The 25611-nt window shown below is 49.8% G+C and overlaps 3 long non-coding RNA genes and 1 pseudogene across 9 annotated transcripts; 3 read left to right on the top strand and 1 right to left on the bottom strand.

Annotated features, from left to right (window-relative positions):
* Positions 1–2378: 2378 nt before the first annotated feature.
* Positions 2379–4670, top strand: LOC142046853 (uncharacterized). Of its 7 annotated transcripts, none has more exons than XR_012655891.1 (5): positions 2379–2420; positions 3269–3315; positions 4169–4199; positions 4315–4393; positions 4623–4670. It is a non-coding gene; the product is annotated as an uncharacterized LOC142046853 (long non-coding RNA). The 7 variants fall into 7 exon arrangements; XR_012655893.1 differs by having other exon boundaries at positions 2395–2426; positions 3269–3309; XR_012655892.1 differs by having other exon boundaries at positions 2395–2426; positions 4169–4193; positions 4341–4393.
* A 1689-nt stretch (positions 4671–6359) lies between these two features.
* On the top strand, positions 6360–7965 carry LOC116824854 (uncharacterized). Its single transcript, XR_004373721.2, has 2 exons — positions 6360–6521; positions 7867–7965. It is a non-coding gene; the product is annotated as an uncharacterized LOC116824854 (long non-coding RNA).
* Positions 7966–9139: 1174 nt separating this feature from the next.
* Positions 9140–12378, bottom strand: LOC116824855 (uncharacterized). The gene is made up of 2 exons (XR_004373722.2): positions 11936–12378; positions 9140–11647 (listed from the first exon to the last, which is right to left on the bottom strand). It is a non-coding gene; the product is annotated as an uncharacterized LOC116824855 (long non-coding RNA).
* Positions 12379–17856: 5478 nt separating this feature from the next.
* LOC116824853 (putative adhesion G protein-coupled receptor E4P) overlaps positions 17857–25611 on the top strand; it is a 14909-nt pseudogene continuing 7154 nt past the window's right edge.

Here is a 25611-nt window from a genome sequence, read left to right as displayed (position 1 = left end):
AGATCAGATCTAGAATCCATATCCAATAACACAATGCAAAATGGCTTAAGCTCCCGAGCCCAGTGGGCACGAGGACTCCCCTGCTACAACTAAAATCACCACTTACTGGTTAAGTTGTAGGGGGACTCGATATTTGGTTCACCATTAGCCCAAGTGAATCAGCTCTAGCAGGTCTAACCAAACTCCTCTTGAATCAAATTTAGCACTAAATTTATGCAGTAGAGGCATGGATTTGGGGGATGGGTCGTCCATCACCAGGTTTACAATACCTGTTCCCCAGCTTTCTCAATTTTCCGGGTTTGGAACCAATGTCCCTGGCCTAAGCGGATGTACTTTAGTGGAAGGGAGGCACCGCGCAGCAAAAGGGCCAAGGCGCAGGGTCCCACGGCCTTGAGGTCACAGGCAGGATAACACCACTAGGCGCCTGCGCAACCAACAGGACAACTAGGTCACATGAGCCAAACGCGCGGCGACGCGCAGACCCCCACCAAACCGCCCACACAAAACAGCACAACAGCACCATCCAGTGACCACACCCACCCACCAAAAATACGGGGGGTGGGTTTAGGGTGGGGTGGTGGTGGGGTGAGGAGTTGAGGTGAGGGTGGGGTATGGGTTAGTGAGGGTTGGGGTTAGGGTGAGTTAGGGTGGGGTTCGGTTAGGGTGGGGTCTGGGTGAGGGTGAGGGTGAGGGTTGAGGGTTTTTGGTTGGGTTAGGGTTAGGGTGAGCGGTGGGTGAGGTTGTGAGGGTGAGGGTTAGGTAGGGTAGGGTTGGGTGAGGGTTAGGTAGGGTGAACGTTCAGGGTTAGGGTTAGGGTTAGGTTAGGGGTGACGGTGTAGGTTGGTGGGTTAGGGTTAGGGTGAGGTTGGGGTTGAGTTAGGGTTAGGTTAGGGTTAGGTGGGTTAGGTTTCTTAGGTGGGGTTAGGTGGGGGTGAGGTTAGGGGTTAGGGTGAGGGTGAGGGTTGAAGGTGAGGGTTAGGGTTAGGGTGAGGGTGGGGTGAGGGTGAGGGTTAGGGTTAGGGCTAGGGCTGGCTAGGGCTAGGGCTAGGGCTAGGGTTAGGGGTTAGGTAGGGTTAGGGTTAGGGTTAGGTAGGGCATAGGGCTAGGGCTAGGGTGAGGGTTGGGGTTAGGGTCAGGTCAGGGTCGGGGTTCGGGTCAGGAGTCAGGTAGGGTATTAGGGGTTAGGGTGGGTGTGAGGGTGAGGGTTAGGGGTTAGGGGTGAGGGTGAGGGTGAGGGTGAGGTTTGGGTTGGGGTTGGGGTTTAGGGTTAGGGTGAGGAGTAGGGTAGGGTTAAGGGTTAGTGGTAGGGGTGGGGTATAGGTTAGGGGTAGCGGGTAGGGTAGGGGGGCTAGGGGTGGGTTGGGTTAGGTTAGGGGTAGGGGTTAGGGTAGGGGTAGGGATAGGGGTAGGGTTATGGCTAGGTGTAGGGGTAGGGGTAGGGGTGGTTAGGGTTAGGGTTAGGGGTAAGGGGTTAGGGTTCGGGTTAGGGTTAGGTAGGTAGGATTAGGGTAGGGTTAGGGGATAGGAGTAGGTGGGGTAGGGAGGTAGGGGTTTGGTTAGGGGTGGTAGGGTGGGTAGGGTAGGGTAGGGTTAGGGTTAGGAGTTAGGGTTAGTGGGTAGGGAGGGTAGGGTTTAGGGTAGGGGTAGGGGTAGTGGTGTAGGGGTAGGGGGTTGGGTTGAGGGCTGGGTTGGGGTGGGGCGGTCCGTGGGTGCGGGTGGGTGGGGTGGCGGTGAGGGTCAGGGTCGGGTCAGGGTGGGGGGGGGGTGGGTGTGGGGTGGGTTGGGGTGGGTTGGGGTGAGGGTGAGGGGTGGGGTAGGTAGTGGTAGGGTGGGGTAGGGTGAGTCGGTGAGGGTCTCGGGTTTGGGGTTGGGGTTGGGGTTGGGGTTGGGGGTGAGGGTGAGGGTGAGTGAGGTGGGTTGGTTGGTTAGGGAGTTGGGTGGTTGGGTTAGGTGGGGTGAGGGGTGAGGGTGAGGGTGAGGGGTTAGGTTAGGGAATTGGGGTTAGGGTGAGGGTGAAGGTGAGGGTGAGGGTGAGGGTGAGTGGGGTGGGAGGATGGTTGGGTTAGGGTAGGTTGGGGTTAGGGTAGGGTTGGGTTTTAGGGTTAGGGTTTTAGGTTAGGAGTGAGGGTGAGGGTGAGGGTGGGGTGAGGGTTAGGGTTTAGGTTAGGGTTGGTGAGGTTAGGGTTGGTTGGAGTTAGGTGGGTTGGGATAGGTTGGGGTTAGGGGTTAGGGATTTAGGGTATGAGGGCTGAGGTTGTGAGGTGGTTGAGGGGTAGGGGTTAGGTGTTTAGGGTTAGGGTTGGTAGAGGTCAGGGTTCAGGGTTCAGGGTTGAGGGTCAGTTCAGGGTCAGGCGGTTCAGGGTGAGGTTGAGGGTGCAGTGAGGGGTTAGGGGGGGTTTAGGGTTAGGGTTAGGGTTAGGGTTAGGGTTGTTAGGGTTAGGTTATGGGTTGGAGGGTGAGGGTGAGGTGAGGTTGCGGGTGAGGGTGAGGGTTAGGTTAGGGGTCGGTTAGGGGTCTCGCGCTCTCTCTCAGGGGTAGGGTTGGGGTGGGTTAGGGGTAGGGATTTTAGGGTTCGGTTAGGGGGTAGGGTTAGCGGGTAGGTTAGGGGTAGGGTAAGGGTTTAGGGTTAGGGTTAGGGGTAGAGGGTAGGGGTGGGTTAGGTTAGGGTTAGGGTAGGGTTAGGGTAGGGGTCGGGGTAGGGTGAAGGGTTTAGAGGTTAGGGTAGGGGTGGGTAGGGTTAGGGGTTAGGGGAGGGTAGGGTAGGGGTAGGTTAGGGGTAGGGGTAGGGTTTAGGGGAGTGGTAGGGTGAAGGGTTAAGGGTTAGGGTTAGGGTTGGGGTTGGGTTGAGGTTTAGGGGTAGGTTAGGCGTTAGTAGGGTGGCGTGAGGGTGAGTATGAGGGTTGAGGTGTGGAGGTTGAGGGTGAGGGTTAGGGTTAGAGGTGAGGGTTTTAGGTGAGGGTGAGGTAATAGGGTGAGGGTGAGGCGTTTAGGGTTATGGTTTAGGGTGAGGGTTGGGTGGAGGGGGGGTGGGGTGAGGTTAGGGTTAGGGGAGGGTTTAGGGTTTAGGGTGAGGTTGGGTGAGGGAGGGTTAGGGTGAGGGTTTAGGGTTAGGGTGAGGGTTAGGGTGGAGGGTGAGGGTTAGGGTATAGGGTGAGGGTGAGGGTTAGGGTTAGGGTGAGGGTTTAGGAGTTGCGGGTTAGGGTTGAGGGTTTAGGGGTCGAGGTTGAGGGTGAGGGTTAGGGTGAGGGGTGAGGTGAGGGTGGGTTAGGTTAGGGTTAGGGTTAGGGTTAGGGCTAGGGCTAGGGCTGGGTTAGGGTGAGGGTTGAGGGTTAGGGTTGCGGATTAGGGGTTAGGGTCTTAGGTGAGGGTTAGGGTGAGGTTAGGGTTAGGGTTAGGGGTTGGGTTAGGGTGAGGGTGAGGGTGGGGTGAGGTGAGGGTTGAGGGTTAGGGTGAGGGTGAGGGTGGGGTGGGTTAGGGTTAGGGTTAGGTTGGGTTAGGTGAGGGTGAGAGGTGGTGGTTAGGGTTAGGGTTAGGTGAGGGTGAGGGTGAGGGTTAGGGTTAGGGTTGGGTTTAGGAGTTGGGTTGTGGGGTTGGGGTGAGGCGTGAGGGGTGAGGGTTAGGGTTAGGTTTTAGGGTGGAGGGTGAGGGTTAGTGGGGTGAGGGTTCGGATGAGGGGTGAGGGTTTGGTTAGGTGGGGTGAAGGGTGAGAGGTGAAGGGTGAGGGTGAGAGGTAGGGTTAGGGTTGAGCGTGAGGGTGAGGGTGAGGGTGGCTGGGTTAGGGTTAGGGCTTAGGTTAGGGTTAGGGTATTCGGGTTAGGGTGAGAGGGTGGAGGGGGGGTTTTGGGCGGTTTTAGGGTTAGGGTTAGGGTTAGTGTTAGGGGTTAGGGGTTAGGGTGGAGGTGTGAAGGGTGGGTGAGGGTGAGGGTTTAGGGTGAGGGTGAGGGTGCAGTGAGGTGAGGGTGAGGTTAGGGTGAGGGTGAGGGTGGGGTGAGGTGAGGTGAGGTTGGGTAGGTCGGTGTCAGGTCAGGTAGGGCAGGGTTAGGTTAGGGTTAGGGTTGGGTTAGGGTTAGGGTTAGGGGGAGGTCAGGTCCGGTCAGGGTCAGGGTCAGGGTCAGGGTCAGAGGTCAGTGGTGAGGGTTAGGGTGCGCGGGGGTGGGTGAGGGGTTAGGGTTAGGGTTAGGGTTAGGGTTAGGGTTAGGGTTTAGGGGTTAGGGGGTAGGGTTAGGGTTGGGTAGGGGTTAGGGGTTAGGGTTAGGGTTAGTTAGGGGTTAGGGTTAGGGTTAGGGTTAGTTGGTGAGGTTGGGTTAGGGTTAGGTTAGGGTTAGGGTTAGGGTTAGGAGTTAGGGTTTAGGGTTAGGGTTAGGGTTAGGGTTAGGTTAGGGTTAGGTGTTAGGTTAGGGTTAGGTTAGGGTGGGTGAGGGAGTTAGGGTTATTGGTTAGGGTTAGGTGAGGGTATAGGTTAGGGTAGGGTTAGGGTTGGTGTTAGGGTGGGTGGAGGTGGGGTGAGAGGTGAGGAGTTAGGTTAGGGTTAGGGGTTAGGGTGGTGGGTTAGGGTTAGGGTTAGGTTGGGGTTAGGCGAGTGTTAGGGTAGGGTAGGGTGAGGGTGAGGGTTGACGGGTTAGGGTTAGGGTTAGGGTTAGGGTTAGGGTTAGGGTTAGGGTTAGTAGGTTAGGGTTGGTGAGGTGTAGGGTTGGTGGGTTGGTTACTCTTCGTCCTTGTTGTTGCCAACTCTGATGGGCAGAATGGTTACACTGTAAACACATTTTTAGGATTTCCCCCCTCCCACAACATTCATTTCAGCTTTTTGCTGTAAATGGATGCCTTTTTTTTTTTTTTTTTACAGAAAAACACAAAAATAATATTCTCGCAAACTATTTTTTTTAATTTAAAAGACACGCAGCTCCTTGAAACCAAGAGGCTCCATTAAAACTTTTAGCTCACTTAAGGGCCAGAGACCTTCTAACAGAAATGCAGATAGTCACAAAGCCCTTTTCAATAGATGTTTTTTTTAAAATTTACATATTTAAATTTACATATAAAGTTGAAGTCCAAATCTCACAGTCATGGTGCTGTTGGGCTGGGGCATCTATGACACAGCCCTCCCATTCTTCAAAAAGCTTTTCCCTAAGACAGTGATTAAGAACAGCACAAACAGCAACGCATACAATAGTCCACATAAATTTTTACGCTCACGATTTGGCACTGGCTCAGCGAGTTCTATGCCAAACCTTCTCCTAAACTCCTTATAACCTTCATCCTCAAAGTCCTCTTCAACAATTTTTAGCAGCATTCAGCAAAAACAAGGCGGGCCCGGTTCATCTTTGCTACTTTGATGCAACGTTGTCCAGGGTCTCCAGGTCCTCTAGAAAGGCATCATCTAGCTGTCTCAGACAAGAAACAAGTGTAAGTTCTCATTGCTTATTTTTTAGATTTACACAACCCCAGGTTCCTAACCTCATTATACCTCATCATCAGCTGTTGCTTCTTAATCATTCATTTACCTGAGCAACATCTTTTCTGTTCAGCTTGTCCGCCGGTAACTCCCCCAAGCAATGATTGCCTTCCTCCTCCAGGGTGGTTAGGGTTAGGGTGAGGGTCAGGGTCAGGGTGTCCATGAATTTCGGGCTTCAATTCAGGTTCTGGCATATCCATCAATGGCTGGGCCAAAGGAATCCCCTCGGCTGCCCCTCATCCTCTTCGGAACTGTGCTGCGTAGCAATTCTCCACACAGTCCAAAGGTCCGTGGAGCTAAAACAAAGTCTGAAGTCTCAGGGGGTGGTAAAGGAGTCCACGTTTCCTCTCAGCCTTTCCACATTTCTGAAACACGTCTTCTTGGTAAGAGATGGCCTCCTCTGCCCAGCGCTGAGACTTATGGGGTGATGTGGCTGCACTTGATTGGCAGACGGCATTGGGAGGAGTTCTTAGAGGGGTCACACAACCCTCTTCTGGGTGGTCGCCCTCCAGAACCTGCCCTATTTGGTCAAGTCTCCTTCGGGGCAGTCCTCTGCAGCCAAAATCCATCGCGACTGGTAGAGGGGGTGGGAGGAGTTCTTAGAGGGTCATACGAACCACTTCTGGATGGTCACCCCGTCCCAGAATTCCCCCATGGTCTAATCTCCTCTCAGGGTGTCTCTAGTGGCTGAAGCCCCTCCTGATTGGTAAGGGCAGTGGGAGAGTTCTTAGAGGGGTCACACAAACCCAGAACTCCCTTGATTGGTTAAATCTCTCTCCAGGGCGTTCCTATCGGGGCAAAACCTATCCTGATGGTATAGTGGAAGGAGTTCTTAGAGGGGTCACATGACACACTTGCTTCTGGTCATGTGTCCCGCCTTGACCCGGGAAGTAATACCCATGGGGTGGGCTTCTGATGACTGGTGGGCAGGGCTTATTGGGTCAAGGGGTGAGGTTAACTTTGATTGACAGTAGGCCTTTACACTCCTCGCTCCTGCTACCCAAAATTGGAACAAGACAGAGCACTAATATACTGGCAGTATTCGCCATTGTCCTACTGCTCAGATGCTGTAAGTAAGAAGAGATCAGGCCCTGTAAAGTAGCTTGTGTTGATTTTTCATTTACTCAAAGCTTTTTATTACACAGCGACATCTAGTCTTCTGATGGACATGCAGCCTCTGGACAAGCTCCGTGATAAGCATGTACATTTACTGCTTGCTCAGGGTCATTACTATAGTAACAGCCAAGTACTAGCCCAGATCCTCAAATACACCTGAGCTCTAGACTCGGGGTTGTTCTAAATTAGCTGTCTCGTAAATCCTTGCTGCACTGGAGATAGCATAGCACAATGCACACTGTGTGCCCATCTTCTGTTCCCAGCTCACACCCATATACTTGGTGGGAAGCTAGGAGTTGGTGACATACAGCCAGCTACACTGGCTGTACACTCAATGCTGGTTCTCTGGTGTTAGGGATTTGCGCTGCTGGGGAATTCCTAGCTGCCTCTTAGGGCAGCTTTATGGCTACTTTGCCCTGCTCCACTGCAACATAGGGCAGCAAAAGGTGACTTTACAACTAACCCACCCTATTGATGCACCTACCGTGGTTGTTAGGAGTCTGAGTTTAGGTATCCGGGTTGGAAAACCCACTCATCACTGGCATCAAGTTGTCTGATGCCTTTAAACATCATCCCCTTGTTTTTCAAATATCTATTTGAAACACCACAATGTGATAGAGATTTAAATGCCCTAATCGGACCTCTGCAGGTGGCTATAATGGGTATTTAGGCTTCTACCTGCAGATTTCAGTGCTTAACTCTAGCCCCCAAGGCCTTGTATTTGTCTCCCAAGCCTATGAGTTGCTGAGTGTTCTCAAACCCCCACTGGTGTTATTGGGAGATAAGGATGCTCTGCCCTTCAGAGAAGGCGCTCAGCAGATATAACTCATCCTCCAAGTAGCTACTAATGATCCTCCACCTCATAGCAAAAGGTCACTGAAGGTCAGGTTTCTAGTCTCCATCAACACTCATTCTCCAATTTACTGTCCCCCTGGTTCAGGGCCTGTGAGGATTCACCAGGCAGCAGTTAGCAGAGGAGGCGAAACTCAGAGGGAGTCTGGGATGTGTTTCTTATAGTTCTCAATGGGGAGACAACGTTCATGGAACAGTTGACTATGGAAGGAAATCAATAGAGACCCCTGTTGAAGTGACACATTCTGCTAATTCAAAAGTGACTCTATTAAGTAATAGGGTTCCCCTAATCCTGTAGTGTTTCCTGTTTTGGTGATTGTTTTCTCTACCGTATCCAGCAGCTTATCCCCGTCCATGTTCTCATGTTGTATCCCTAGTATTCTCCACTTCTTTATGTGTATTAAGGGCACTGGACAATCCTGATGACTCTTCACATTTCTTTTCAGGTGCTGGCTGTGTATCACACAAACAGGTCATAGTAAATAACCCAGCTCCAGATTTTGTATATACTGTGTACACATTTCCTTTAAACTGTTTGAAGTATCTGTGTTTCAATTCAGAGGCCTGTTTCATTTTTCAGAGAAATTGGGGCTTCTTCAATGTCCACTGTAACCATGATGTGGGGGCTTCCTCCCTTGCCCTTTCTCCGTGGACTGGAAGACTTCAGCTCACCGCCTCTTAGGGTCTCTAATCATCTCCGGGATCCCACAAAGTTAGAGCAAATCCCTGTAGTTAGTGATCGGGGGGTTAGTTCCTGGTCATATTCTTTTCTTTGTTTTTGGGAATTCAGTGTTGCTGATGAATTCTGGGTTGTAAGTGGAATGGACTGTGTTCTGGTGAGTTATCCTCCCTCCTGTCTAGCCTATTTCTGGGTCAGAAGGCTGTCTGCGAACTGTGTCTGTTTACTTACAGACTTAGGATAGGTGCCTGTAATAGTGTGTGAGGGAAGGCATCTCTGCTTTTCTAAGCCAAGTCCCTCTTTGTGTACTGCAAGACTTTATCCGAGGGAACCATTGGATCCCTAGCTTCCCCCACTGCACTACAAGGGAATGACTGTCATTGGGTATCTCTGATAGGGAATGTCCTGCTGTGCTCACTGGTCTTGTGACTCTCTTCATGTCGCGGGACCAGTTCATTTTGTTAATAATTCACATTGGACTAGAGCTGGTGAAGGCTGATGGGGCAGTTCACTGCAGGGCTCACCAGTTAAACTCCACAGTTCAGAGAATCCTAGAAATGTAGGGCTGAGAAGGGTCCTAGAAATATCGTCCCATCCAGCACTATACTTAGACCGTCCCTGACAGCTCTTTGTCCAATAAGTTCTTTAAAACCTCCAATGACGGGGATTCACAACCTCCCTTTGAAGCCATTCCAGAACTTAACTACCTTTGTAGTTAGAAAGTTTTTCCTAATATCTAACCTAAATTTCCCTTGCTGCAGATTTAGCTGATTCCTACTTCTCCTGCGTCCAGTGCACATGGAGAACAGTTGATCAGGAGGAAAATTTCTCATGGAGCTGATACCTAGTCAAGCATAACACCACCGGTCTGTTAGCCAGCCTACCAATCTCCAGAGGGCTGTGCAGTCCTTGCTCTGCCTTGCACGGAACACTAGTTGCACCGCAGCCCCAAGCCCCTCTGAAAGTATCCCCAGTAGCATCAGGTTACTGTCACAGGACACTCACAGAAATTACTGGGGAACAGAATCTAAACAGCTTGATGGTACAGCTCAGGATCAGATCTTTATAACTCACAGCACTGAGACATAAGTATAGTGGAATAATCCTAAATTTATTATCAAAGATTAAGATTTAAGAGGTACTGAGTCAAGATCATGGAAACAGAACTGGTTACATATCAAATGAAAATCATAACATGCTTCTTAGAGTCTAAAACAATTATTTCAGCAGTTTTCACCTAAAGCAATCTCCCAGCAGCATTAGCCACATGCCTGGGATCCAGCTTTCCTGAGGAAGGAAAAGGGCTTTTGTATGCTGTTCCCAGATGTGCCCGTCACTTTGGGGTAGGCTCATTTATCAGGGTTACTCTTTGGGGGAGGGGTTCTGTAATTCTATCAACATGCTGTGAAAGTCGCTTGTGTGTTCATATGGAGCTCTACTCCTTCCTTCTGCAAGTCCACTCCCAATGGAGCTACCCTGCAGGACCTAGGTTCCCAGGGCTGGGTTCCTCCAGCCCTAGAACTAGATGAACTGTGCACACACCACCAGCAGAGCAAGTCTGAGAGGACCAGGTCAATCAGCACTCTCCAGCTGATCCCCTCATGCCTTCCTCTACTCAATCAGCTGGGTTGAGCAGCACTTTCAGCTCCCTCCCTCCCCCCACACCCATGTTCCCAACTTTAACACATCTCTATCCCATTTCACATTACAATTGTACTGGTAATAACCCACTTGATGAGCAAACCCCACAGTATTTTGGGGGCACTACAAGGATCTTTAGCTTAGGTACAAGAAGCGTCACTGCAGAGAGAAATGGGGGAAGCTAAAACACAAAAGATTAAAATTCAGAGAGAGAGAGAGAGAAGCAACCAGCTGAACACAGAAGTTATTTATTGAATCATAGTGATAACTACACCAGGAGGGCTAAACAACATAACAGTTACATTTTAAAGGTGAATACCTGAGGTAGAAAAGAAAACGAGAGAGAGAGAGAGATGGATCTCACCCACTCCATAAGGCTTGAACTGGTCGCGGATTTCCAGGTGATGGTGGTAGCTCAGAGTCCTGAGTGCTGGAGACAGGCAGAGCCCTCAGCACGATCAGTCAGGAGATGGAATCCAGTGGAACTGATGCAGAGTTTGGATTTATACATCAGAACCCTTCCTGGGCATAGGTAGGGGGGTTGTAGAGAAAATACAATGGTTCAAGGAGAACATAGATTTGTTTATGAGTAAACTGATGACTCAAGGGTTTTCTTCTTTGCCTTTGTTCCTGTCTTTCCTGAACAGCACATACCCTTCAACCCTTGACTCCAGCCATGCCTATTCCACCAGGTTCTGTTATCCTACAGTGTCTGGTTTCACTTCCTGCAGCAGGAGCTCTAGTTCCTCCTTTTGTTACCCAGCCTCCTTGCCTTGGTGTACAGGCATCTTAACTGTGTGCTGCTTGGCCTTCACCCACATTCCTCGCTCAATTGGGTACAGTCATTCTGCTTCCAGAATCGCCTTCCTGCATGGAGGGAGGGGAGAATCCCTCCGCTCCCCAAGCCAGACATGGGCACACTGGTGGCTGTGGCTCTGAGACAACTGGAAACACCCCAGTGGACGGACAGGCTGGGCTGGAGGGAGGTGAGGGCCTTGAGGATGAGCCCTCCCCAGCTAGGGTTGAGACCCAGAGGGACCTCATCCATGGGGAGCAGGGGGCCTGGTGCAACACCCGGACCTGTTCTCAGCTCCCTGCCCCCTCAGGCAAGACCTCTGTCTATGTAGCCTCAGACTCTGCTCAGTCCCCTGAGATGCTCCCTCCATGCCCCCCGTGACAGGACCCACCTTGGCACAGGGTCGTGTTCCTGTTGGAGGGGACGTAGCCGGCCCAGCACTTACACCAGTAGCTCCCATTGGTGTTGATACACATGACCTTGGGACTGCAGATATCTGAGGTCTTGCAGCACTTGTCGATGTCTGAGAAGGGGCAGCGGGGAGAGAGGGGGTCACACATAGCAGGGCAGGGGGCGCACTGGGGGCAAATGACCATGGAGATACCGCCCACCCATTGCAGGGGGCGTGGTCGGTCGGTCAGTCTGTCTGCTCCATCTACCCTCCCCTTCATTCTATTCTCCTTTCTTCCCTGCTATTTGCAGGGCCTCAGTCCCTGCAGCACAACCTCTCCCACCCCATCCCAGACTGGGGACCAAATCTTATCCAGACCAGGACCCTGCGATCCCCTCCCTGTATCAGCCCTGACAGAATGGGGTTAAGGGGGGGCCCGATCAGCCAGTTAAGCTGCAAAGGGGAAGTGACTTGGGCTGCGTGCAGGGCGCTAGCTAGAAGGAAGCTCGTCTGGGAGGGGACAGGTGGAGCTTCTCTACAGCCCGAGGGCTGGGCCTGATGGTGGGGGCCTGAGGCGAGGGGGGCTAGGAGCCCCGGAGGAAGGGTTTCAATAGCAGGCATAGGAGAGAGGGGTCTGACTTTGAAAGGCTTCCCCAGAATGGGGATCACAGCGTGACCTGGCCGGACGGTAGAGACACGGGGCAGCCGCGAATCCGGGAGCTGCAATGGTGGAGAGAAGAAAGGGGGTGCTGAACTGGAGCTAGTCACAAGAAGGGGAAGCCACACTCAGCGTTAAAGACCCCAGCCCGATGGATCCCCTCCTCATTTGGGATACACTCAGCCCTGCCTCTCCCATGGAGCACTAGGAGAAGGGTGGATGGGCTGTGCCCAGGGGAGTGCAGGGGAATTGGATGGTGTCCCTTTAAATTAGTTTGTTTGCTCTCTGATGGCACTCGGGGGTCTATGGCAGAAGTCCTCAGACCCCCGACATGCGGCCAGTGCACCCACCTGTACTGACCTGCACAACGTGAGTCCCAGGACCCAGGTGACCGGTGTCCTGAGTATTAAACAGTCAAAGGTCAGTTTCACAGCTACACCGAGGCCCTGCTGGGCCACTGTGGCAGCGTAATGGACTCTGACAATCCCCCCATCCTGTGAAGGGGCCTCCCCAGCCAGCCTGGAGCTGGTGTAAGGGCCCTGCACCCACCATGCAGGCCGCCTGTTGAAGGGGGTGGTTCAGGGCATGGCCGTAGTACCCTGCGCTGTGGCTCTTCTCAGCACCCTGGGGCCAATCAGGGCAGATTGGGGACCTGGCTAGAGCATAGGGCACTGGGCCTATTCTCTGCTCCCCAGGACCCATGGCGGAGGATCGGGGGCATGGCTGGGGCACACTGCGCTGTGCCTATTCTCTGCTCCCCAGAGCCCATGGGGGCAGAGCGCACTGTGCTATGTCTATGGACCATATATGAGGCTCCTTCCCAGGCTCAGGGAGGCCCTAGCAGCGAGGCTTCCCACCCGTCTCCCTGGTGCTTTTCTGCAAACCTAGGGGTTTAGTCCCAATCCAAACACCAAGGCAGGGGAGATCCTGGCCCCCATGTGCTGGGGCAGCAGTTGAGGGTCAAGGCTGATCACAGCCCCGGTGAGTGGATCGGGTGCCTTTGCCGCAGATGGCAGCAGCCTCTGGCACAGCACCAGGCCTGGAATGAGCCCAGGGGTGTGCGGGACTGAGCAAGGGGAGAGCTCAACCTGGCAGCTGTTCTCACTTCTGTGCGGGAACTTGGCGTTCCCAGACCTGGACTCGTATTCATCGATGCAGCAGAAGGAATAATTCCCAGTCACATTGGTGCAGTTGGTGTTGGGTCCGCAGTTTACTCCACTGAGCCCCAGACACTTGTTAATATCTGCTTCCCAGTCTTTATTCAGGCCATGTACATTGTCAACCGGACAGTCTCTACGCAAAAGACTAAATGGACACAAATCTGACATCAGGAATTTATACATTCAAAAACCAATAGGAGAACACTTCAATCTCCCTGGTCAGTCAATACAGTTCTAAAAGTGGCAGTTCTTCAACAAAAAATCTTCAAAAACAGACTCCAACATGAAACTGCAAAACTAGAATAATTTGCAAACTGGACACCATCAAATAGGCCTGAATAAAGACTGGGGTGGTTGGGTCATTACAAAAACTAATTTCCCCCATACTAATTTGACCCTACTGTTACTCACACCTTCATGTCAACTGTTTGAAATGGCCACTCTATTACCACTACAAAAGTGATTTTTTCTCCCTTGGTATCCTATTGTAATTGAATTGACTGACCTCCCACTTGGTAAGGCAACTCCCATCTTTTCATATGTTTTTATTTTACTCTGCTACTGTATTTTCCACTCCAGGCATCTGATGAAGTGGGTTCTAGCCTACAAAAGCTTATGCTTTTCAAGAAGATGTGGAGAATTGGAGAGGGTCCAGAGAAGACAACAGAATGATTAACGGTCTTGAGAACATGAGCTATGAAGGAAGGCTGAAAGAATTGGTTTTCTTTAGTTTGGAAAAGAGAAGAATGAGAAGGGACATGATAGCAGTTTTCAGATATCTAAAAGGATGTCATCAGGAAGAGGGAGAAAACTTGTTCACCTTAGCCTCTAATGATAGACAAGAAGCAATGGGCTTAAACTGCAGCAAGGGATTTAGGTTGGACAATAGGAAAAGTTCCTAACTGTCAGGTGGTTGGACAGTGGAATAAGTTGCCTAGGAGGTTTGGATCTCCATCTCTGGAGATATTTAAGAGCAGGTTAGATAAATGTCTATCAGGATGGTCTAGACAGTATTTGGTCCTGCCATGAGGGCAGGGGACTGGACTCGATGACCTCTCGAGGTCCCTTCCAGTCCTAGAGTCTATGAATCTATGAATCTATGCCCAAATCAATTTGTTAGTCTCTAAGCTGCCACAAGACTCTCGTTATTTTTTGCTGATACAGACTAACACAGCTACCACTCTGAACCTTTCCAGTTCTGAAGATTCTGGGTTTTCTTTCTGTTTGTAAACCCTATGGTCAATTGCTTGACCACACCTTGGTTCATTATGCAATATGCCAAGAGACCAATAACCAATATCGGTCCGGTTTATTGCTAAAGTCAGTAACAGCATATTACAAGAACAAAGGTTCAATACAACTCCAATTTTCAGGAACTCATCTCCTGAAGCAGTGCTGAATTCACCTTACAAGAAGGCTTGTGTCCACAGTCACACCATAAAGCTGTCCTTTTTATACCAAACTGTTCACAAGGAAGAGTACTGTATGCACCCTGTGAGGCTATCCTTAACCAATAACTTTCTACCTTGTTTTTCCTGGTACCACATGGTACCCTTAGCTCTTTGTTCTGGGCTCAGGATTCAGGTACCAAGAGTGTGATGCAGTCCTAGGCTTGTCCCATATATTGTCCTATCTTTGGGACATTCCAATGAGAGTAACTCCCTGCCTGTTACTACAGTAGAACACCCATATGTGCTGATCCTGACAGTTTTCCTGGCTAATGCAAGGTGTTATGGGTATTAGCATAGGTGAATAAGATTATAGGAAGATACAGGCCACTAGTTCAGGCCATGTAACTGCTAGAGGTGTATTATAATGGGATGTTATATGTGTTGTTGGACGGTTTATTCTTTCACTCTCACCCTTCCATGGTCGTTCTTACATGACCAGAGAGCAACAATACCCGAAATCCAAAGGTGCAAACAATTCAATGTTTATCGGGTGAACTTCAGCAAGCTTAAATCAAGTTTGTTTTTCCTTATTTTCGAATCCCAACTTACTTCCTATTTGCCCCTAATTATATAGCAATATTCACAGCTATACCTTAACAATCATTCTACTCAAATTTACCTACCATCCTAACAAATTGTAACATGATTAGCTACATTATATCCACCACCTTAATTATTTACACCCAGCAAAATTATTACAGCAGACAGAAACAATCACAGAACCAGACAGAGGCTATGCAAATAAACATACAAAACATACAGAAGTGAGGATTTCACAACTACGTTTCTACGACATAAGGTTTCTCAGCTGTGTCTATTAATAAGTAAGTTCTTACCAGACAGAAAACTATCAAACTAAATTTCTTTCATATCTTCTAGGCTCTTCCTTTCTCTGGAGGTGATAGATCGGATCACCTTCCTACCAGCTTCTGATTGCCTTATTTCCATATGACTAAACAGGGACTCAGACTGTCCAGTGAGAGAAGCGCCTTACACAGATAGACAATGATTTTGATTCTTTCTTTTATACCTCTGTAAGTAGCTAAGGGATAAGAACACACCTAAATTCTTAAAGTATAGGCCTTTGCAGACAGGCTTGAATATATATCCTATGTTAAGCACATACTATCCATATTATATATGTATTTGAATCATACGTATTGATCATGTAATACATTAGCCCAGCATATATGGTGAACACTTCAGAATAGATTTTCAACCAGACCGATCCATAGTTATTCCCTGTGATTCAGTAGCTGTGAAAGGGGTGAAAAGCCATCTGGGACCCCTCCACACTCTGGTCTCAAAGTGAGCCCTTCTCAGCCAGCCCCAGGAATCTGGCCCCGTAAATCTAAGGGTGTTTCAGAGAATCTGCACTGAGTCTCCGCTGGTGCAACGTGAGCATTGGAGTTAGCAGAGGAAATTGCATGTTACACCAATGTAGCATATGCCTAGGGGTAAACTCTAGCTCGAGGAGACAGACCCAGGCTTGCTCTGCAAAAACTTGAAGTGTGGCCACGCATGGGCAAGTAGCAGGACAGTCTCCCTGCCCCGACTACAATCCTGTCCAATCCACAGGTACACACTCAGGGCGGCCAGCCTCTCCCACCACCACGGTGACATGTCTATTTCTAGCTAGATGAGTGCTAGTGTGACTATGTCTTCTCGAGCTGGAGCACTCACCATCCAGCCCCAGTGTAGACAGACCCGTAGGCACCTCTGCACTCTCCTAGCCCCACCCGAGTTCAACCCATGGACTTTGTTCCACTCACCCAGTGGATACACGTCACCTCGGGTTCCCATGATGGCTCAGATGCTACCAGGGCAGGAGGTCAAATTGTGAGGATTTTGAGCATTGCCGCCTCCTAATCTTCGATAACTTAGACAGGAAACCAAGCTGACTCATGTCCTGTAACATTATATCGTATCAACAGTCAGCACTGCACACAGGAAAGCGCTGTTTTCTCAGCACACCCTGCTCTCCTTCCTTCTGTCCTACCACTTCTCCCAGATCCATTAGCATTTACTTTCCTGAGTACCTATGGGGAAAACTGACCCCAGTGCAGAGGGCCTAGCACCACTTCACAGAATCACAGAAATGTGGAGTTGAAGGGACCTCAGGAGGTCAAACAATCACCCCCATATGCTGAGGCAGGACCAAGTGCACCTAGACCATCCCTGGCAGATGTTTCTCCAATCTGTTCTTAACCCCCCACAATAACAGGGATTCCACAGCCTCCCTAGGTCACTTGTTCCTGTGTTGAACCATCCTTAGAGTTAGAAAGTTTTTCCTAATATCTAACCTAAATCTCCCTTGCTGCTAACTAAGCCAATTCCTTCTTGTCCTACCCTTGATGGACATGGGCACCAACTGATCACAGTCCTCTTTATAACAACCTTTTGTATATTTGCAGATTGTTATCATGTCCCCCATCAGCCATCTTGTCTCTGGACAAAATATGTCCAGTTCTTTCAACCTTTCCCCAGATATCTGCAGCCCCAAGGCCACTAGTATCAACTCCATTGGGAGATACCGGTGTAAGTGCTGGGCTGGCTACGTCCTCTCCACCAGGAACTCAACCTTGTGCGAAGGTAGGTCCTGCCACGAGGTGCATGGAGGGGGCAGCTGGCAGAGCTGGGAAGGGCCTGGGTTACACAGGCAGAGTTGTTGGCCGAGGGGGCAGCGAGCTGGGAACTGGTCTGGGACAGTGCGCCAGCCCCCTGCCCTCCATGGACGGGGTCCCTCTGGGTCTCAGCCTTAGCTGGGGAGGGCTCAGCCTTCAGGCTCTCACCTCCCCCCAGCCCAGCCTGTCCGTCCACTGGGGTGTTTCTGTTTGTCTCAGAGCCACAGCCACCAGTGTGCCTAGGTCTGGCTTAGGGAGCGGAGCAGGGGCTGTGCCAGGGCCAGGCCAGGATTACACCAGAGCCAGGACAGGGAGGGGTCAGCAGGGCTGCCAGGAGCCAGGCGTCTCGTCCCTAGGGTTGCCAACTGTCTAATCACACAAACCCAAACACCCTTCCCCGAGGCCCCTGCACTGCCTACTCCATCCCTCTCCCTCCGCCGCCCGCTTTCTCCCACCCTCACTCACTTTCTCCAGGCTGGGGCAGGGGGTTGGGGTGTGAGAGGGGGTGCAGGCTCCAGGTCAAGCCTGGGGAATGGAGTTGGCATGCAGGTGAGGTTGTGGGGTTCAGGCTCGGGGATGGGGCTCAGAGCTCAGGCAGAGGGTTGGGGCATGGGAGGGGGAGCGGGATACAGGTCCTGGAACAGACTTTGGGTGCCAGAGGAGGCTCAGGTGGCGCTTACCTTGGGCAGCTCCTGCTCGGCAGCGCAGCGGGGCTAAGGCACATGTAAAGGTGGGTTCTCCCCAGCGGGCAGAGGCATCTGTACCCAGCAGGTCTCTCTGCAGAGCAGATGGAAACACGTCAAGAAGCCTCAGAGATGGGAGCAGGAGGGACAGGCAATGCCGAGTGTAAATGGACGGGAGAGAGAGACAGAGTGAGACGGGGAGGAAGGAAGGGAGTTTTGGAGCAGCCGCATGTTAAACTATTGGCAGCACAGGACTGGCATGTGCACAGAGAGCAGCCATCGGGGCTGGGAAGAGAAGGGGATTTTCCGTAGGCAGGAGTGAGTTGAGATGAAAATCTGATATGAATGCTCTAATGTCTGCTCCTCTCTTCCCATCGCTCCAAGCCCCCAGCATTAACTCCAGCGCTGAGTTTGAGGGAATTAAAGCGACGTGCAGGAATTTCTCTCTGCAGGTACGTTTGACCCCATCATTCATTTGTTGGGGATTTTGCCCTCTGGTTTTTACCACCAATACAGAAATTCCCAGACAAAAACCTTTGCTGTTGGTATTACAGTGACCCCTGTAAACCCCAATCCAAGATCAGGGCAATTCTGTGTTTGTTTCTTTCATCGCTGGGACTCGATCCTCCTCATCCCTCTAGCCGAGCGGAAGAATTACTTCTTGCGTCTTGCTTACAACACTCCCGCTAGCACAGGGGTTCTGAAACTGGGGTTCAGGACTGTTAGGATATAGATATTCAGGCCTGTCTGCAAAGGCCTATACTTTAAGACTTATCACTTAGCTAGTTATAGGGGTATAAAAGAAAGAATCAAAAAACACTGTCTGTGTAGTGGCCTCTCTTACTGTGACAGTCTGAGGCCTGGTTCTTTAGCAGCCATAAACTGGGAAATGCATGGTCACGTCCTCACATTCCAAACTAGTCGTATTAAAATAAGGCAATCTGGGACTGTTAGGAAGGTGATTCGATCTATCACCTCCAGAGAAAGGGAAGAGCCTAGAAGATGTAAAAGGAAACTTAGTTTAATTGCATCCTGTCTGGCAAGAACTCCCTTATCCATAGACATAGCTGGAGAACCCTTATGTCTGTATAGATGTAGTTCTGAAATCCTCACTTCTGTAATGTTTTGTATGTTTATTTGCATGGTCTCTGGTTGTGTAATTGTTTCTGTCTGCTGTATAATTAATTTTGCTGGGTGTAAGGTCCATTGAGGTTGACTCAGGGCCCCACTGGGACCTGAAGCTAACTGGGTCTAGAAACCCTTTGTCCTTCCTTCTTCACTCCTGCCTCCCCATCCCTCCATTACAGATGCCAGGGAACAACATTGTCACAAAGCCCAGCGGTTTCCTAGGCTGTCTCTGTGCTGCATCAGGCAGCTGCTCAGAAATGTCTGGCAGGGCAGGGACAGGGCACAGATCCTGCTGCCTGAAACACTCAGGTCACTGACACATGAGTTGAAGGAGGATCCCCATTAACTGTTAGCAGTATAGCACCTCTGATGAACAACAACAGTTCTGAAACACAAGGGCGGCATGTGGGTGGATACACAAACATGCACTCACACAAACACCACTAGTGGGTGCACCCCCTCCCCACAGCAGTGGAGGGCACAGATCTTGTCTGAGGAGTATCTATATGTCTCCTTCCCTCCAGTGAGACTCCTAATCTGCACAGCAGCACGCAGGGCTCTGGGGCACACTCAGGGCACTAGCCTTCAGGGCACATTTAAGGGGTGGAGCCTCTCCTCTCCAGTGATAACACCACACTTCCATCTCCAGACGTGAACATGAAACTGTCTAACATTGAAATAAAGAAAGAGCAAAAACTGCTGCTCCTGCTGCTCCGCTTTCCCTGCAGAGAGACCCAGGGCAGAGGGTGAGTTCTGCAGCTCCTGAAGGGCGACCGACATTGGTGTTTGCCTTATGCAGGACCTGATCCTGACACCCACATTGAGAGAATAAACTTTTATATCGGATGTGTCCAGGAATGTACAATGGTTGTTGCCACAGCGAGAGGTTCTCTGTGAGAAAGGAAACAGTTTCTAGTAATAGCAGGAATACATCAAGGCTTGGGACTAAGCCCTTTTTTGTTCACATTGGTGCTGGATGCATTGACAGAAAAGCAGACAGAGGGGAGTCCCCTGGCACGTGTCTTTTACAGATGTTGTAGTGCTTGTGTTGGAGAGGAAAGAGGAAGTGACGGAAGATGCAGAGAGACATGGAGTGCATATTGGAAAGAAACGGCATGAAATCAGCAGAAGAAATCAGAGTATAATGGTCTGCAGAGTCAGTGCTCTCCTGCAGGAAGACAATGGGTGTATAAGTCTGGGGACCAGCCACTACAAAAACTACAGAAGTTTAGAAGGTTTGATATCGATTTGCAAAACACCTAGAAGGTAATAAGGTGAATAAGTAACAGTCAGCATGGATTTGTCAAGAATAAATCCTGTGAAATCAACCTGACAGCTTCCTTTGCAGGTAACAAGCCTTGTGACTGGGGAAGCAGTAGATATGTATATCTTGGACATTAGTGAGGTTTTTGACCACCGTCTCATGGACAATAACCAAACTAGAGAAATACACATCTATATGCAGCCACTCTAAGGTAGGTGCATAACAGTTTGGAAACGTTCCCAGCGAGCAGTTATCAGTGGTGGCACAGTCAATCTGGAAGGACAGAACAAGTGGGGTCCCGCAGGATCAGTGCTGGGTCTGGTTCTGTTCAATATCTTCATCAGTGATTTAGATCATGGCACACAGAGAACACTATAAAGTTTCGGATGATCCCAAGCTGGGAGGGCTTGTAAATTGCTGTGGAGAGATCGACTAAAATTCAAAATGACTGGACACATTGAGAAATGGTCTGAAGTAAATAGGATGGAGTTCACTAGGAAAATGTAAAGTTCTCCATTTAGCAAGGAACAATCAGTTGCCCACATGCCAAATGGGAACTGACTGCCTAGGAAGGAGCCTGCGGAAAGGGTCTGGGGTCAGAGTGGATCACAAACTAAGTAAGGCCTGGTCTACACTACACGTTTATTTTGAATATAGCAATGTTAAACAATTAACGCTGCACCCGTCTACACAACGAAGCTCTTTATTTCGATATAAAGGGCTCTTAATATCAATATCTGTACTCCCTCCCCGAGAAGGGGAGTAGTGCTGAAATCGGTATGGCCATTATCGGATTAGGTTGTGTGGCCTGCAATTCGATGATATTGGCCTCAGGGAGCTATCCCACAGTGCACCATTGTGACCACTCGGACAGCAATCTGAACTCAGATGCACTGACCAGGTAGACAGGAAAAGCCCCGCTAATTTTTGAATCTCATTTCCTGTTGCCCCAGTATGGAGAGGTGATCAGCAACAGATCACCATGCAGTCTGAGAAGAAGAAAGAGCTCCAGCATGGACGGCACGGGAGGTACTGGATCTGATCGCTGTATGGGGAGAGGATTCGTCTAGCAGAACTACATTCCAAAAGACGAAATGCAAAACATTTGATAAACTCTCAAGGGGCATGATAGAGAGAGGCCACAATAGGGACTCACTATAGTGCCAGTGTGAAGTTAAGGAGCTCAGACAAGCCTACCAGAAAACCAAAGCAAATGGAAGGTCCGGGCAGAGCCGCAGACATGCCACTTCTATGCTGAGCTGTATGCAACTCTAGGGGCGGAGAGCCCACGTTACCCCACCCCTGACGTGATCGAGGAGGGATAATTTCAGCCATGCTGAGGAATCTGCGCGACAGAGAAGATGAGGAGAGGAGGAGGACGAACGACGAGCTTGAGGAGAGCACACAGCTCTCCTTCTCCCCCAACAGCCAGGATCTTTTTCTCAGCCTGACTGAAGTACCCCCAACCCTCCAAGGCGGCATGCCAGAACCATGAAGCCATGGATCACAAGCTAAATAAGAGTCAAAAGTTTAATGCTCTTGCAAAAAAACCAACCTCATTCTGGGATATATTGCACAGTAGTTCTCAAACTTTCCTACTGGTGACCCCTTTCACATGGGGGGAAAGCCTGTGAAGTGACGACCCCCTTCTATAATAATAAAACACTTCTTTTACATTTAACACACCTTATAAATGCGTGAAGCAAGCGAGGGTATTGGCGGTGCAGACAGACAGCTCATGACCCCCACCATGTAACCTCTTCCCGATCCGGGGGTCCCTGACCCATTTCAGAACCCCTTACTAGCGGGATGTTTACAAGACAAAGTAAGTAACTTCTCCAGTCTGCTAGAGGGATGAGGAGGAAACAGAGTCCCTAGCAATGAAAGAAAACCAAACACAGAATTCCCTGATCGTTGAATGAGGCTACAGGGGTCACCATAATAATCCAACAGCAAAGGTTTTATCTGAGGAATTTCTGTATTGGCTGCTCTCTGGCACATGCCATCCTGTGCTGCCAACAGTTTAACGTGGTGGCTGCTCCAAAATCCCTTCCTTCCGCCCGTCTCACTCATGTCTCTCTCTCCAGTCATTTACACTCGCTTGCTTTCCTCTGCTCCATCTCTGAGCTTCTTGACTGTTCCATCTGCTCTGCAAGAGACCTGCTGGTACAGAGCCTCTGCCCGCTGGGAGAAAACCCACCTTTACATGTGCCTTAGCCCCTGCCTGCCAACCAGGAGCTGCCCAGGTAAGCGCCACCTGAAGCCCCCTGCACCAACTCCTTCCAGGCCTGTATCCTGCTCCCCTCCCAGCACCAACCCCCTGCCTGAGCTCAGCCCGATCCCCGAGCCTTGAACCCTACACCCTCACCTGCATGCCAACCATTCCCCAGGCTTGACCTGAGCCTGCACCCCTCTCACACCCCAACCCCCTGCCAGCCTGGGGAAAGTGAGTGAGGTGGGAGAAGCGAGCGCCGGAGGGAGAGGGAAGGAGTAGGCAGTGCAGGGGCCTCGGGAAGGGTGTTTGGTTGTGTGATTAGACAGTTGGCAACCCTAGAGAAGAGACGCCGGGCTCCTGGCAGCCCTGCTGACCCCTCCGGTCCTGGCTCTGGTGTAATCCTGGCTTGCCCTGCACAGCCCCTGCTCCGCTCCAAGCCAGACCTAGGCACACTGGTGGCTGTGGCTCTGAGACAACAGAAACACCCCATGGACGGACAGGCTGGGCTGGAGGAGGTGAGAGCCTGAGGCTGAGCCCTCCCCAGCTGAGGCTGAGACCAGAGGACCCTCCTGGGGGGTAGGGGGCTGGCGCACTGTCCCAGACCAGTTCCCAGCTCGCTGCCCCTCGCCAAACAACTCTGCCTGTGTAACCCAGCCCTTCCCAGCCTCTGCCAGCTGCCCCTCCATGACCTCGTGGCAGGACCACCTTCGCACAGGTTGAGTTCCTGGTGGAGAGACGTAGCTGCCCAGCACTATACACCGGTCGCTCAGAATGGTGTTGATACAATGTGCCTTGGGGCTGCAGATATCTGGGAAAGTTGAAAGAACGGACATTTGTCAGAGACAAGATGGCTGATGGGGCATGATAACAATCTGCAAATATACAAAAGGTTTATAAAGAGGACTGTGATCAATTGGCTTCATGTCATCCAAGGGTAGGACAAGAAGGAATTGCTTATTAGCAGCAAGGAGATTAGGTAGATATTAGGAAAACTTTCTAAAACTCTAAAATGGTTCAAGCCACAGAACAAAGTACTCCAGGAGGCTTGTGGAATCCCTGTTAGTGCGGGGTTAAGAACAGATTGGAGAAACATCTGCCAGGGATGGTCAGGTGCACTTGTCCTGCCTCAGCAGTACTGGGGCTGATTGTTTACCCCTGAGGCCCTCAACTCCACATTTTGTGTTCTGTGAAGTGGTAGGCCCTCTGCACTGTGGTAGCTTTTCCCGTTATAACAGGTACTCAGCAAAAGTAAATTCTATGTTTCACTGGAGAAGTGTAGGCAGAAGAAGGAGAGCAGGTGCCATCTAGAAGAACCTTTCCTGGTGCGTGCGCTCTTGATACGTTATAATGTTACAGACATGAGTCAGCTTTGGTTCCTGTCTAAGTTATCGAAGCATTAGGAGCGCTGCAATGCCTCAAAATCCATCAAAATTTGACCTCCTGCCCTGAGTAGATTTCTGCCACAGGAAGCCCGAAGTGACGTGTATCCAATTGGGTGAGTGGAAAAGTCCATGTCTGAAATCTGGGTGGGGCTAGGAGAGTCACAGGGGCCTACGGTCTTTCTCACGCGGGCTGGATGTGATGCTCAAGCTCAGAACATAGTCACACTAGCCTCATCTAGCTAAAATAGCATGTCGCCGTAAGCGTGGTGGGAGAGGCTGGCCGCCCTAGTGTTTCCTGTGGATTGGACAGGATTGTAAGTAGGGGCAGGAGACTGTCCTGCTTCTTGCCCATGCGTGGCCACACTCAAGTTTTGCAGACCAGCCTGGTCTGTCTCCTCAGCTAGGATTTCTCCCTAGCAATATGCTTACATTGGTCTGAACTGTCAATTTCCTCTGCTAAACTCCCATACTCACGTGCACAACGAGACTCATACAGAATTCCTGAAACACCCTTAGATTTACTTGGCCAGATTCCTGGGGTGGCTGAGATGCTCTCACTTTGAAGACCAGATGTGGAGGTGTCCCAAGATGGCTTTTCACCCTTTCACAGCTACTGAATACAGGGACAAACTATTGATCTGTCCTGTTAAAATCTATTTCTGAAGTGTTACTTCATATATTGCTGGGCAATGTATTACATGATCAATACGTTGATTCAAATTACATATATTAATATTGGATAGTATGTGTAAATAGGTATAGATATTCAAGCCTGTCGCAAAAGGCCTATACTTTAGACTCAATTAGAGGTGTGTCTTATCCCTTTAGCTACTTAACAGAGTATAAATAGAAAACTCAAACAATTGTCTTCTGTCGTAAGGCCCTCTCTCATCTGGCCTGCAGTCTGCAGTCCCATTTGATCATTATGGAAATAAGCAATCAAAGCTGGTTAGGAGGGTGATCCGATCTATCCCTCCAGAGAAGAGGGAGAGCTAGAAGATATGAAAGGAAATTTAGTTGGATAGTTTTCTGTCTGGTAATAACTTACTTATAATAGACACAGCCTGAGAAACCTATGTCTGTAGAAACGTAGTTTGTGAAATCCCTCACTTCTTATGTTTTGTATGTTATTCTGCATGAGCCTCTGTCTGGTTCTGTGACTGTTTCTGTTCTGCTGATAATTAATTTTGCTGGGTGTAAACTAATTAATAGTGGTGGGATATATGGTTAGCTAATTCATGTTACATTTTTAGGAATTGTTAGGTAAATTTGAGTAGAATGATTGGTTAAGTATAGCTGTGAATATTGCTATATATAATTAGGTTGGCAAATAGGAAGTAAGTTGAATTCGAAATAAAGGGAAAACGAAACTTGAATTTAAGATTGCTGGAAGTCACCTCCGATACATTGAATTGTTTGCATCTTTGGATTCGGGTATTGTTGCTCTCTGGTATGTGAGTAAGTCCATGAAGGGTGTTGAGAGTGAAAAGAATAAACCGTCTATAACAAAACATATGAACAGTCCCATTTAATAACACCTCTAAGCAGTTACATGGGCCTGAATAGTGGCCTGTAATCTTCCTTAATCTTATTCACCTTGCTAAGTACCATACATCCTTGCATTGCCAGGAAACTTCAGGATCAGCACATATGGTTTCTACTGTAAGTAACAGGCAGGAGTACTCTATTGTAATGTCCCAAGATCAGGACAATATATATTGGACAAGCCTAGAGCTGCATTCACACTCTTGGTACCCTGGAATTCCTGAGCCCAGAACAAAGAGCTAAGGTACCGTGTGTACCAGGAAAAACAGGTAGAGAAGTGTTTGGTATAAGATAGCCTCACAGGGTGCATACAGTCCATCTTCTCCGGAACAGGTTTGGTTAAAAAGACACTTTGCGTGAGTGTGACTGCTGGACACAACCTCTTTGTAAGGTGAATTCAGACTGCTGTCCAGGAGACGAGTTTCCTGAAATTGATTGTATTGAAACCTTTGTTCTGTAATATGCTGTTACTGACTTTTAGCAATAAACCGGACCGATATGGTTATTTGGTCTCTTGGGCAATATTGCATAATGAACACAAAGGTGTGTCAAGCAATGACCATAGGGTTAGATA

The sequence above is a fragment of the Chelonoidis abingdonii genome, chromosome 5, assembly GCF_003597395.2.
Source record: "Chelonoidis abingdonii isolate Lonesome George chromosome 5, CheloAbing_2.0, whole genome shotgun sequence".
Lineage (NCBI taxonomy): Eukaryota > Metazoa > Chordata > Testudines > Testudinidae > Chelonoidis > Chelonoidis abingdonii.
The sequence above is the reverse complement of the archived record's forward strand: the minus strand, read 5'-3'. Positions and strand labels throughout refer to the sequence as shown.